At 43.8% G+C, this 11,762-nt stretch overlaps 1 protein-coding gene across 4 annotated transcripts in view; it reads right to left on the reverse strand.

Moving 5' to 3' along the window:
• The window catches only part of Gpbp1 (GC-rich promoter binding protein 1), a 56,146-nt gene extending 46,999 nt beyond the window's left edge, over positions 1 to 9,147 (reverse strand). For 2 of the 4 annotated variants that reach the window (XM_090331922.1, XM_090331919.1), the window contains exons 1-2: positions 8,774 to 8,933; positions 6,602 to 7,542 (exon numbers count right to left, since the gene is read on the reverse strand). The gene's annotated coding sequence lies outside the window, so the exon portion shown is untranslated. Of the gene's footprint in view, positions 1 to 6,601; positions 7,543 to 8,004; positions 8,240 to 8,773; positions 8,934 to 9,063 lie in introns of those variants that run through there. The other 2 variants (XM_090331921.1, XM_090331920.1) reach the window with 2 other exon arrangements.
• Between the last annotated feature and the right edge of the window lie 2,615 nt (positions 9,148 to 11,762).

The following is an 11,762-nucleotide window of genomic DNA, read 5'->3' on the forward strand; positions in this document are numbered from 1 at the left end:
AAAAGACCCAACTATGTCATGAGAACTAGAGCAGGAAGCATAAATAGGAGAATCACAGCCTGGGTTAGAACAGGCAAAAAGGGAAATCCTATCTCAAAAGATAGCAGGAGGGGGGCTGGGAGTTTGGCCTAGTGGTAGAGTGCTTGCCTGGGTTCGATTCCTCGGTACCCCACATACATAGCAAAAAGCCAGAGTGGTGCTGAGGCTCAAGTGGTAGAGTGCTAGCCTTGAGAAAGTCCAAGGACAGTGCTCAAGCCCTGAGCCCAAGCCCAGGACTGGCAAAAAAAAAAAAAGAAAGAAAGAAAGAAATTAAAAAAAAAAAAAAAAGATAGCAGGAGCAAAATAAGCTGGAGGCATGGCTCAAACAGTAGAATAGCATAGCAAGCATATATCACCACAAAAAGAATAAAATAAGAAAGCACACCAGTGGCTCAAACCTCACACCTATAATCTTGGTTATTCAGAAGGCTCCAATCTGAGAACCAAATTTCTAATCCAGTCAGGACATACTTATCTCCCAATAATCAGCAAAAGTTAGAACTGTAGGAATAGTTCACCTGACAGAAGTTCAGAGTTCAAGCTCCTCTACTAGTACATAAACGCATGCACACACACGCCCCTGTACATACACATATACACACAGAGGAAGAGAGTTCTAGGGAAAGGGAGACAGATGTAAATTCTAGTCCTACCACTTACTTAAAACCTTAGATATTACAATAAAAATATATGGAAAAAAAAAAACTTAGATAAATCATTTAGTCTTGGGATGAGTTTCTTAAAGCATTTTCAATGATAAGTTAGAAGGGAAAATGGGGATGGTTCTAAAGTCAATCTGGGAGGATGAAAAAATTCCTGTAATAAAATTTTTTTAAAATTAAGTGTATGTAGGCCAGGAGTTTGGCCTAGTGGTAGAGTGCTTGCCTGGCATGCATGAGGGCCCTGGGTTCCAATTCCTCAGTATCACATACATAGATAAAAGCTGGAAGTGGTGCTGGGGCTCAAGTGGTAGAGCTCTAGCCTTGAGAAAATCCAAGGACAATGCTCAGGCCGTGAACTGAAGCCCAGGACTGGCAAAAAACAAAAAAATTAAGTGTATGTAATAGCTCACCTGTGGACTAAAGACGTTAGCTATTTATAAGGATGACCACTTCTTGTGAAGGACTATCTCCTAAAGCTTCAAGTAAAGCTGTGGCTCAACTTAAGAGCTCTGACCTTGAGGAAACAAAAAAGCAGACAGCACCCAGGACTGAGTTCAAGTACTGGGACCATTAGCACTAAAGATAAAAAAGAACCTCTGACACAAAGTGAGGAGGGAAAGTATTAGGTGATATCTCCCTTTTCCAACCAATTTTTTTTTTTTTGGTGGGTCATGAGGCTTCAACTCTGGGCTGGGTGCTGTCCGTGAGCTCTACTGCTCAAGGTTACCGTCCTAGCCCTTGAGCCACAAACCTACTTCCAGTTTTCTAGTGATTAACTGGAGATAAGAGTCTCCTGTTCTTTAGTGCACAGGCTGGTTTTAAACTGTCATCTCATATCTCAGCCTCCTGTGTAGCTAGGATTTACAGATATGAGCCACCTCACCCAGCCCAACATTCTTTCTTTTTTTGCTGTGAATCCTAAGTCTCAGAATTTTAGGTTACCATAAATGAAATATTAGAAACAATTTAAGAGATTATAATAAACATGGTTTAGCATTTCAAATGCAAACAAAATTTTTAATTTTGCAATAAAAATTGACTTTATTATATATCACAACAAAAGCTTTCATATTATTTCCATAACTAAATTTTAAAAAATATTGATGTTTGGCCTGGCGAGGTGATGCCCAGCCCCAGCGGTAGGAAGGTAGCCTTGAGCTGAAGAGCTCAGGGACTGCACCCAGGCCCAGAGTCCAAGGCCCATGACCAGAAAAAAAAAAAAAAACTGATGTTTGGGCTGGGAGTTGGGCCTAGTGTTAAGAGTGCTCACCTAGCATACACAAAACCCTGGGTTCAATTCCTCAGTACCACATATACAGAAAAAGCAGGAAGTGGCACTGTGGATCAAGTGGCAGAGTGGTAGCCTTGAGCAAAAAGTGCCCAAGGACAGTGCCCAGGCCCTGAGTTCAAACCCCAGGGCTGGCAAAAAAAAGTGAGATCAAATTTGCTATGCTATTTTTCCTGCTATTCTTCCTTTCCTCGATTTTAATATATCAATAGCTTTAAATATAAAAACCCATTAAGTAAAAATTTCAGTTGAAAAGCAGAGAAAAAGTACAACTAATGTGCATTTAGCTCCATAGCTGTGACAAGAAACTACAGATAAGGAAGATTCATATATAATTCAAAACTACATTTTAGTTTTTAGCAGCCAAAATTATCACCCTAATAGCAAATAGCAAAACTAAGAGCAGCTTCTATTCCTGTTAGCACCTCTAAGATGGAATAATAGTATGTAATCATTAACTAAAGAGAACCATTAGAAAACAAAAATATCAACAATAATGTTCAAATAAAATGAATATCCATAAGAAGGCAGAGGGAAAATTTTGGGACAACTGTCCAAAAAGAAATATTTTTTGTTTTTTGGGGGGGGTTTTGGGGTTGTTTTTGTTTTTTTTTGCCAGTCATGGGGCTTGAACTCAGGGCCTGAGCACTGTCCTTAGACTTTTCTCAAAGTTAGAGCTCTACCATTTGAGCCCCAGCACCACTTGCAGCTTTTTTCTATGTATGTGGTACTGATAAGGAATTGGAATCCAGGGCCCTCATGCACGCTAGGCAAGTACTCTACCACTAGGCCAAACTCCCAGCCCCAGAAATGTACTTTTTACTTGACTTATGTAATTGTAGATCTTTTTTTTGTTCTTTTTTTTGGCCAGCCCTGGGGCTTGAACTCAAGACCTGAGCACTGTCCTTGGGCTTTCTCAAGGCTAGAGCTCTACCACTTGAGCCACAGCACTACTTCCAGTTATTTATGTGGTACTGAAGAATCGAGCCCTGGTCTTTGCGCATGCTAGGTAAGCAATCTACCACTAGGTAAAACTCCTGGCCCCTCCCTCTGTGCATCCTTATAAGACCAATTTTTTTTTAAAAAATTTTAAGGCAGAGACAGCATGATATTTGTCACTAAGAGTAAACTGAACTGTGGTACTGTTGAGTAGGTAAGAGCTTGCCTACTATGATGAGCGAGGCTCATCCCTAGTATCACTCACAGACACCCACAAAAAGCAGAGTGTGGGAGACCAATATGCATCAACTTTATAGGTTCAGACTGCTAAGGGATTCAGTGAAGATTCCAATTCTGAGTAACTTTCCCAGTCACAGCTTCCCCCAATCTTGTTTCCTTTACCTATGTTAATTAAGGTATTAGTAGTATTAATAAAATTAAGATTAACATTTAATACCATTAGTATTGATAACAATGTGGTACAGTATTACTTGTATTAGTAATATATAAAATATTATGCACAATTATATATACTATTAAGATAGTCTGTGTAAGCCAGCAGGCACAGTGGCTCATGCCTGTAATCCTAGCTACTCAGGAGGCTGAGATCTGAGGTTCAAAGCCAGCCCAGGCACTAAAGGCAGTGAGATTATCTCCAATTAACCACCAAAAAACTGGAAGTGGGGCTGTGGCTCAAGGGTAGGGCGGCAGCCTAGAGCTGAAGAGCTCAGGGACAGTGCCCCAGGCCCAGAGTTCAAGCCTCAAGACCCCTGCTCCAAAAAAAAAGATATTCCATGTAAACCAGATGCTACTGATTTACACCTTTAATCCTAGCTACTCAGAGAACTGGGAACTGAGATTTAAGGAACAAGGATAGAAGCTGGCCCAGGAAGACAACTGCACAGACAATCCCAAAGACATTTATCCACAATTAGCAGGCAAAGTGAAGGAAGTGTAGGTGTGGCTTGAGTTGTACAGGATCACTGTTGAGTGAAGAAGTTAATTTCCAGGGTTTGAGGCCATGAGTTTAAGCCTGGGTACCAGAAGGCATGCACACAAGCATGCAGGCAAGCAGACACACGCCCACGGATGGACACACACAAACACACACACACAGAGGACAGCATGACAGGAACACACACAAAGTAAATCATGTAAAATACACAAAACATATGACAGTACCATCATCTATAAATGTTAGCCATGATGATTATTTTTATGCCTAGAATTTAGACAAGGGGGAAAATAATCAGGAAAAGATAGGAAGAGAAGCAGTCCTAAACTACTCTAAGTATAAAAGTAATAAGGGGTACTTTAATGTCCAGAAAGTAAAATATGAAAAAAAAAAACTCAAAACATTCAGGTGAAGTAAATCTGTCCTTGCACTGTTGCTGTAAGGAAAGTTCACAAACATTAAAATCAGTAAAGTATTAAAAACTGTGGTTTCTGGAGTAATTTAACCTCCAACTATTTGGAAAAACAGCAATAGGATAAATGCTATGTGCTTCTTTATGAATAAAAGTCATGCAATTCCAGACTCATTTCTTAGTCACATTAAAGAATACTTACACAAGTAGCTTGAAAAGTCAGTAAATCAATAAAATGAAATGCATAAAATATAGGCTCTCCCAAGTGGAGGAGAATAGAATGTTCTCACCAATTTGTATACTCTACAAATGAATTATTAGTATAATCCTATTCATCCCAGCACTTAAAGAGACTGAGGCCAACCTACATTATATGGTTGAGTTGTACCAAAGGCCAGCATAGCTGCTTTAAGGGTAGCCTGTCTCAGTAATGAACAAAAAATAAAAATACTACAAACTAATCTAACACAGAAAATATAACTTTAGCTTGTTACACCAGAGAATATGCTAAATGCTCTCATCTCAATTTTAGAGCAGAAAATAAGTCTAAATATGACTACATGATTACTTAAGATTCTTTTAATACTTCTTTTGCTCTAAGTAAATAAACAGAATTCAACAGGTGAGTAAAAAAGCTGTCTACAATCAATGAACTGACTAATAAGTCATCTTGCAAAAAGCGGTCAAAACATATCTTAAAAAGATAATTAGATGAAATAAAATCTAAATTTAGCCACATTGGTACATTTGTCTACGTACTGCTTAAAATATTAGTGTATTATTTAAAATTAGTGTATTATTAGTGTATTCTAAAAATAAGACTCCTGGCCTAGTGGCAGAGTGCTTGCCTAGCATGCATGAAGACCTGGGTTCGATTTGATACCATATACACAGGGGAACAAAAAGCCGGAAATGGTGCTGAGGCTCAAGTGGTAGAGCTCTAGCCTTGAGAAAGCCCAAAGACAGTGCTCAGGCCCTGAGTTCCAGACCCAGGACTGGCAGAAAATACATACATACATACAGACAGACATACATACATACACACGTACCTACGTACGTAACTAATGGCAACTAAAACATTCAATCCTGCAAATACACAAGTATCATTATGAGGTAAGTTTCCCATTTGTCAAATAGATTTCTACTACAACAGTTCATACATTAACAAAGAACACATAGCTTATAAACTTGTCAGCATAACATGCCTGACAGAAGAAAAAAAAAGTGGGCCAGGAGTTTGGCCTAGAGGTAGTGTTTGCCTAGCATGCACGAAGACCAGGGTTCAATTCCTAGGTACCACATACATAGAAAAGCCAGTAGTGGTACTGTGGCTCAAGTGGCAGAGTGCTAGCCTTGAGCAAAAAGTGTCCAAGGGCAGTGCCTAGTCCCCGAGTTCAAGCCCCAGGGCAGGCAAAAAAAAAAAAAAACAACTTGAAATGCAAAACCACTTCTGTTTCAAAACTTAATTTCTAGGTTAGAGTAGGCTGTGATTTTAAACTTTTTTCAAAAAACAATCAGTTTAAAAATAAAGTCCTGTAAAGAACTGCATAATCCAAACCTGAATCCTGTATGTGCAACACATTCTACACACACATTTTAGAAGACAAACTGCAATCAAGGTGCATACATTTAAAATGTAAATCAAACTAGGAGTAAAAAAATTACTCTTTACTTGACTCATGTAACCGTAATCCTTCTCTACACCACTTTTATTATAAAAAAAAAGGGGGGGTTTTTTGTTTGTTTTGTTTTACTTTATTTTGTTTGTTTTACCAGTCCTGGGGCTTGAACTCAGGGCCTGAACACTGTCCTTGGGCTTTCTCAAGGCTAGCACTCTACCACTTGAGCCACAGCACCATTTCTGGCTTTTTCTGTGTATGTGGTACAGGGAAATCAAACCCGGAACTTCATGCATGCTAATGCTAGGCACTCTACCACTAGGCCAAACTCCCAGCCCCCCAAAAAAGTTTTTAAAGTTAAAAAAAAAAGTGAAATATTTAACCATCATATGAACCTATAAAGCCTAAAGTAACACTACAAGATACTGAGCTTTTTCCTTTAAAAGTAAAAAAAAAACTTGCAACTTAGAACTGTTCCAAATTTGAAATATTCTTAAGCCTTAAAATTCTTTTTTCTGCATTGCAGTTTACTCAAACTATGGTTAATGATTATTTTCAGACTTTCCAGGAAACTAAAGCCAAGCAATACTACTGCAAGAAACTGAAAGGTTTCCAAGAATAATGGGTTAAATCTGATTCTCATTGGTTACAAATGAAGATTTGATTTGCTCACCATACAGTACTTACAAATTCCAACAGGACTGCACAGGAAGGTGTTGTTTTCTCTATTATCTTTATGTTTTCCAGTTTGTTTTTTGATTTTGTATCCTCTGAAATATCCAAGTTCTTTGAAGATACTTAACCTATGACTATTTGACATAAGAGTTTTTCAAGTCAGCTACCCATACTTCTGTTTTAAAGTTTTCATATGGCTATCTCCAGAATTAGCCAAGTTCCTTGGGTTTTAGAACAAAGTCTTCTTTTATTATTCCATGTACTTTTCACTGTTGTACTTATCCACTCCAGATGAAAATATCCAATTTATGAGCCAAGAAGCAGAAATAAAAAAGAAAATTTCACATCTGAGGAATATTTCTCAACACCAGCATATACAAATAGCTATCTCAACACTACCATGCTGGTGCAAAACTGTAACATCTTAAATTTCCATGTAAATAAAAGTTAGAAAGAAAAAAACTCTGTATTCTTTCAATGTCTTCATTTAGAAAAGTTGTCCCATTGTGACATAAAAAGGGCTAAAGTCAAAAATTCCTAAAACTTTCAATAAAGGTAAAAATAAACTGCCATGAAACTTCAGCAATAAACAAGTAATTTGAAAATGCTGAATCTACTCAATACACACATCAAACATCTCACAGTCTGGGCTGAAGAACAGTTAAAGGGGAGGGGGAGGGACAAAAAAAATACCACCAGCTGAAAAACTTTAACCAGTTATATAATCCATGTGAACCAAAATAATGAAGAAATGACTGGGTTTCTTTAAGTAGCTTGTTGAATTTGTTCACTACTATCAATTTCACTTCAGAGATGGTTCTTGCCAATTTTTATTAAACTTCTGGGGCAAAATTATCCAAAAACATTGTAATTCCAAAATGGCCACTTGAAATATCCGGGGCCTTTTACACAAAACCTAGAAGATGATCTTCTTATCTGAATAATTCAATCACCTGTAAAAGTTACAGAAAACAGAACAAAACAAAACTTGTATTACAGAGAGTTTTGATTTTAAGCTAAAATATCAACCCCCCCACCTTGGAAGGTCAACCTCTGGAAATTCTCTTCTGAATTATCAAGCTTACTGAGCCTAGAAAAGAGTTTGTTTGTGTCCAAACAAGCATTCGATCACAAGTCTGCTAAATGAAGACCTCGGAGTGGAGGGGCGGAAAACAGCTGGGCGATGCTAACGTGCAGGACAAACACTGCTTTCAACTGGGAACAGGAGGTGGACCTACCACAGAAAGATTACACGAGCAAAACTGAACTTTTCTGAGTAAATGACTGAAGCTGGCACGCGATCTTTCGAAAAGATCGCCCCTAACTCGGTCCAACGTTCCGAAGGAAAACAAACAGGACAGGTGTGCTGGGTACGGAGCACACAACTTAAAGAGAGCGAGAACGAGAGAAAATACCAGAGACGCTCCGTCCGAATTAAGACCGGAGAGGTGGGGGGCGAGGAGCGGGGCCGGAACATCTGTGAAAATCACCCGAGGGCCACACTTCCCCGCCCCCGAAGGCAGCGAGGGGAGAGACAAGGTGCAGGTTCCCATTTCCTTGAAGAAAACAGGTTTCTCCAAAACGGAGGGTGTGGGAGGAACCGGGCCCTCCTCGGAAACCACACGGGAAGAATGGCTGGCTCCCCGAAAGGAAGGAGCGAGTCCCCTCAGACCCCCCCGCCCGGCACTGAGGGGCTAGGAGGCACCGGCCGCGACGCGCGGCGCAGGCGGGGAGAGCGGGAGCGTCGGCCGCCGAGCTAGCAACCGAAGGCCCCGAGTCGGCCTCGACTCCCCTCAGCCCGGGCGGGGAGGGGGGGGCGGCGGCCCAGGCGGCGGGCGCGTGCGAGAGGCCTGTGAGACCAGCCCGAGCCCCGGAGGGCGCCCGGCCCGCTCCCGGCCTCCGCCAGACACCACCCCCCCACGGCCGCCGGGGCGCAGCCGCCCGCGCCCTCCCCGCAACCGCCACCTCCGCCGCGCCGGGCCGAGTCCAAGCCGAGGGGCGGCCTCCCCGCGCCTCCCGCCCCGCCGCTCCGAGCGCCCCGACGCCCCCCCCCCCCGCCGGCCGACAGCCTCGCACCTCGCGCCGCCAACGCCGCTCCCGACCCCTCAAGCCCCAACGCCGACACGGGAGCCCCCCCACCGCCCGCTCCCGGACTCCGGCGAGGAGCTCGGAGGCCGTCGTTACCTTCCGCCCCACCAGAGGTGCCCCTGGCCTGGGGGTGCCGTTGCGCGCGATCCCGGGAGGAGGTTTTCGGTACTTTGAATAATCCCCTTTTGCCGCTTTTCCCTCCCCCACAACCAGTCTCAGTCCCAAAATGGCGCCGACCCGATCCGCAATGTTCTGGGCCAAGTCTCGCGAGATCGTGGGAAAGTGGTGAGGCGGGGAAGAAACTAGAGGGGTTGAGTAGAGGAGGGAAGGCGGGGCGAGGAGACCGAGGAGGGAGAACGGGTGTGGAAAAAACAGTGAGAACGAACCTACTGGGCGGGGCAGCAGGAGGAGCGCCTCCACCGGAGAACCTTCTGGCCCAAGCAACTGCTCACGCCCCGGTCAGAGAAGCTCCGCCTTCTACGTCGGCGGCGGGGGACGAGGAAAGGGGCGTGGCCACGCCTGGAGGCGGGGCCTCTGGGAAGCTCGGAAGCCGAGGACGCGCGGGGGGCGGTGGCTCCACGTGGTGACGTCAGGAGCAGCTGGAGTCGGGGATTACCCCCTGCTGCTGACGTGAAGCTGGTGAACAATCGGGAACGTTCGGTGGAAGGGGGAATTCCCCGCCGCTCCCAGAGAAGCCACTCCTCCCGCCCCTCCCCCGCCGGGTTCCGCTCGGAGCCCCGGACGGTGGGGGCCTCCGGTTGGGCGCCGGGGAGCGCGGTGCGGGCGACCGTCGCGGGGTGCGGGCGACCGTCGCGGGGTGCGGCGCGTGCCGCGGCGTCCTCCCGGGCGCGAAGCTCCGCACAGCCCGGCCGCAGCTCCGGCTCCTGAGGAATCGGAGACCCGCGCCCGTCGCCTGTGCACAGGCGGGCGGAGAGCCGGCTGGGCAGCGGCCCAGCACCATTGGGCGCCGGGGAGCGGTACAGGCAGCAACGTATGCAAACCCGGAACGTGTCAGGCCGCGGCCGCACGGACCCGGGCCGGGGGGCGACGGCGCGGGGCGCGCCGGGGCTGAGCCCCGAGTCCCCGCGGCGGCTGCAGATCAGCCCGGCCCCTGCACTTCCCAGCGCTACGAGCCAAGGCGAACTGTTTCAGCAGCGGTCTCGCGCTCCCCGCAACCCAAAAGATTTATTATCGTTTAAAAAAAAGTCACGGTATTCAGTTCCTCTTCGTTGTGAGCCCTTGAAACTCAGTTTGAACCCTGTTAGGAATCTGGCGTTCTGGGAAGAAGAAAAAATAGCCAGGTATTCAGGGAGAGGGAAGGGGAGGAGATTAGCGAAGAAAAATTAAAAATTATTCGGCTCTCTGCTTCTTGCACATAGGAAAACTGGTTCCAATTGCAGTTTTTAATGCTGCCCAGCGTGGAAGTTAACCACTCTATCTAGCTGTACCAGGTACAAAGTTGTAACATGCATCCTTCCACATCACTTTGCATCTATACAAGCAACACACTAGAAGAGAATTTGTGTTATTCCTAAGCATAATGTCAAACCAGGAAGCACGGGGGGGGGGGGGAGGAAGATAATTTGATCAAAACAAATTTGAGCCTTTCATATGACCAAAGCCATTACAAAATTGAAAAAATAATAATGAAATGGAGAAAACTTATGTACAATAAACTTTTGTTATACATGCTTACACACACTTCTCAAGTGGTGTAAAATCAACCTAACCAAACTTGAAGTCCTAAGTTCAAATCCCATTACCTCCCCAACCACCAAAAGAAATTAAAAGCCTAGATGAAGTTATAAGTGATAGGCTCTAAATTAATCATGTCAAGTATGGAAATATGATACTTAGCAGCCCAGAGGAAATACAAAGGAAACCTAAAGTGGAGGGTGGGATCAGAAGGACTGCATAGGAGAACGCTGTAATTAGGTTTTTCAGCCAGACTAACCCACTGAAGTCAAGGAGTATCATAAGGCCAGGGTTTTGAGTACCTTCTCATTAGTAATAAGCATCATTCCAAACTAAGTTAGGTCAAGGAATAAGTCCAAAACTTCAGAAATCAGTAATCCATGCCCTAGATAGAAGTCTAATCAACCAAGTAAACCTTCACACCCTTAAGATCCATGAGTGGTTTAGGGAAGGGACTAAATGCTCAAAGTCCCCTCATACTTAAGTTAACATACCTCTGTGAAAGTCATAGCCATTCTCACAGAACAGATTTCAGACTATTAGATGTGGTGCGGTTTTTGTTTTTGTTGTTTGTTTTGATAGCCCTGGGGCTTGAGGTCAGGTCTTGACTCTGTACTTGAACTTTTTTTGCTCAAGGCTAGCACTCTACCACGTGAGCCACAACCCTACTACTGGCTTTTTCTGTTTAATGTACTGAGGAATTGAACCCAGGGCTTCATGTATGTTAGGCAAGCACTCTAGCACTAAGCTACTGTTCCCAGCCTGAGTGTATTCTTTTCCTAAGAAATTTTCCTGCTACATTATGTTCCTACTCAGGAGGCTGGGATCTGATGATGGAGGTGCAGAGTCAATCCAGGCAGGAAGCTCAAAGACTCTTCTCTCCAATCACTAGAAAATGGGAAGTGGAGCTGTGGCTCCAGGAGTAGGGTGGTAGGCTTGAGCTGAAGAGCTCAGGGACAGCGCCCAGGCCCAGAGTTCCAAGTCCCATGACCCACAAATAATTAAAACAAAAAAATTAAAAACTTTAAAAAATGAAACAAAACAAATCCTAAACCCAGGTCCTGACTTCAAGCTCTATGACCCCAGAACCTCAAAAAATAAAAAAAATAAAAATAATGTTTTAAAACATCTCAAAAGCAGTGACTCTTATTTCTACTACCCCTTAATTTCAGCCATAGTATAGCTTCTCTAATATTTGTTAATAAATTGCTTGCTTGCCTTTCCTTCCTTTTGTCTTTTTAACCAAGCACTCTGTTTCTCAGAATTTCCCTTGTTTTTGAATACTCTGTGCAAGTATTGTTTCCTTTAACAACATTGTCATTCTTTTTACTTGGCAGATTCTAACTTCTTATCTCTAAAGATCCTCTTCAAGTAACATTCTATCTGATAA

The sequence above is a fragment of the Megascapheus bottae genome, chromosome 4 (genome assembly GCF_031878675.1).
Source record: "Megascapheus bottae isolate mThoBot1 chromosome 4, mThoBot2.hap1, whole genome shotgun sequence".
NCBI lineage: Eukaryota > Metazoa > Chordata > Mammalia > Rodentia > Geomyidae > Megascapheus > Megascapheus bottae.